Source organism: Schistocerca americana, unplaced genomic scaffold, assembly GCF_021461395.2.
Source record: "Schistocerca americana isolate TAMUIC-IGC-003095 unplaced genomic scaffold, iqSchAmer2.1 HiC_scaffold_137, whole genome shotgun sequence".
Classification (NCBI taxonomy): domain Eukaryota; kingdom Metazoa; phylum Arthropoda; class Insecta; order Orthoptera; family Acrididae; genus Schistocerca; species Schistocerca americana.
In genome coordinates, this window is record NW_025725449.1 from 255,001 (window position 1) to 257,500 (window position 2,500).

Sequence of the window (2,500 nt, forward strand, 5' to 3'; positions counted from 1 at the left end):
AGACAGAGCGGCAGGAGCGAACTGCGTCGGTGAGAGCAGTGTCCAAGATGAAGGTATTTTCCAACATCCCATCCCGAGGGATGAATGCCCGCTGACGTTCGTCCACAGCACATGCGCGCATCAGGCGTGACGCGAGAACCTTGTGAAAGGTCCGCGCCAACACCGAGCAGACCGTAATGGGGCGAAAGTCAGCGGGGGATGTTGGTGCAGCCGTTTTCGGGAGAAGGGACGTCCGCGCGCGAAGCAGGCGTTCCGGAAGGGCGCGGGCCAGAAGGAAGAGATTCATCACTTTCACCAGGACTTCGTGCGGCAGGCGCCGCAACTCCGCTGGGGTAAGGCCGTCCGGCCCGGCTGCTGATCCCCTGGGCGGCAACGCGGCGGCGACCTCCTCATGTGTGACCGGCCCCCATATGCACTCGAGAGCGACAGGCTCTGAGTGCGGGAGGAGGCGGTCACGAATGAAGCCCGCGGTGGAGATGGGCTTCTTGGTGAAGAGGTCCGCCCAGAAGTCCAGCAGACCAGGGATGGCAGGTGGCGGCTGGAGCAGGGTGCCATCCAAGAGGCCGCGCACGCAACGTGCACGCGACCGTCGGAAGGCATCCTGCGTTCTCGCGTACTCCCAGCGGCGCCGCTTGCGCTTCTGCGTCGGCGGCGCGGCAGGCGGCCGCTTCGATGGTTGGCGCGGCCGCTGTGTCCTGGTGATCGATCTCTCCCCTCTGGACCCGACCGACGCAAGGGCATCCGGGAGCATGCCCAGGATGACATCGGGCGGCGTGCCCCGCCCCAGACCTATGACACGATCCAGGGCAGAGAAACGCTGGGCGGAAGCGGGTAGCCCCGCCAGATGCTCCCAGATGGCGGCGTCAGTCGGCCCCTCCGGCGGCGGCCCGGTGGTGTCGGCCGCGAAGTCCTCGGCTGCGTCGACGGGCGGCGCAGCGGCCTCGCCCGCGTCAGGCAGCGGGCTCGCTGCTCCCCGGCGGGACGCCGGCTCTTCCCCCCGACCGATCTCAAGCGCCTCCATGAATTGGCGGACAAGCTGCTTGTGGGCAGCTTGCCGCCGTCGGCACTTGATTGCCTCGAGCGTTCGGTCGGGGAACATCCTGATGAGTTCTTGATTGACGAAGAAGAACCGGGCGTCCCTCTCAAGGAACAGTTCGGCCTCCGCCTTGGCGAGCGACAGGACTTCTTCCTCCGTCCACCTCGCGCGATGCCTCTCCGTGACGATCTCCGCGTTGGCGGCCGCAAGATGTTGGCGGCGGCGATGGACCCCGAGACCGTTCTTGGTTGTAAAGCTGCGGTGGCACTCACTACAGGTATACATAGCTGCAAAAGTTACAAGATTTTCGGCACGGCCGGTTGGCCGGCTAGGTGCTGGGGGAGTTGGGGTGGCACCTTCAGCGGAAGGGCCACCACTTATTCTCTGGTTACTGCCCCCAACTAAAAAAAGGGATAGTGCGAGGGGGGGCTGGTAACCCCCCCAAGCCCCTGGTGCGGTCTTCCACTCTGCTAAAATCAGCGGGCCCACGAGAAGGGGAGAAGACCGCAGGAGAGGAGAGGCTAAGAGGGCTAGGCCCATGTATTGCGCATCACTCTCCCTGTAACTATAACCCAAGGAAGGCACCTCGCAGCAGCAGCACGACTACATCAAGACCGCACTTCGAAAAGCCAAGTCCGGATGCAGCCACACCGCCGCCACTTGGCCACCTTAAGAGAGTCATAGTTACTCCCGCCGTTTACCCGCGCTTGCTTGAATTTCTTCACGTTGACATTCAGAGCACTGGGCAGAAATCACATTGCGTCAACACCCGCTAGGGCCATCGCAATGCTTTGTTTTAATTAGACAGTCGGATTCCCCCAGTCCGTGCCAGTTCTGAGTTGATCGTTGAATGGCGGCCGAAGAGAATCCGCGCACCCGCGCGCCCCCGGAGGAGCACGCTAAGGCGGACGCGGCCTCGCAGCAAGGAAGATCCGTGGGAGGCCAAGGCACGGGACCGAGCTCGGATCCTGCACGCAGGTTGAAGCACCGGGGCGCGAACGCCGCGCAGGCGCGCGCATCCTGCACCGCCGGCCAGCACGAGGCCAACCAACGGCGAGAGCAGACCACGCCCGCGCTAAACGCCCGCACTTACCGGCACCCCTACGGCACTCACCTCGCCCAGGCCCGGCACGTTAGCGCTGACCCACTTCCCGACCAAGCCCGACACGCCCCGATCCTCAGAGCCAATCCTTATCCCGAAGTTACGGATCCAATTTGCCGACTTCCCTTACCTACATTATTCTATCGACTAGAGGCTCTTCACCTTGGAGACCTGCTGCGGATATGGGTACGAACCGGCGCGACACCTCCACGTGGCCCTCTCCCGGATTTTCAAGGTCCGAGGGGAAGATCGGGACACCGCCGCAACTGCGGTGCTCTTCGCGTTCCAAACCCTATCTCCCTGCTAGAGGATTCCAGGGAACTCGAACGCTCATGCAGAAAAGAAAACTCTTCCCCGATCTC

General features: G+C 63.2%; 1 pseudogene; it reads right to left on the reverse strand.

Annotated features, from left to right (window-relative positions):
• LOC124566141 overlaps positions 1-2,500 on the reverse strand; it is a 7,957-nt pseudogene that overhangs the window by 3,369 nt on the left and 2,088 nt on the right.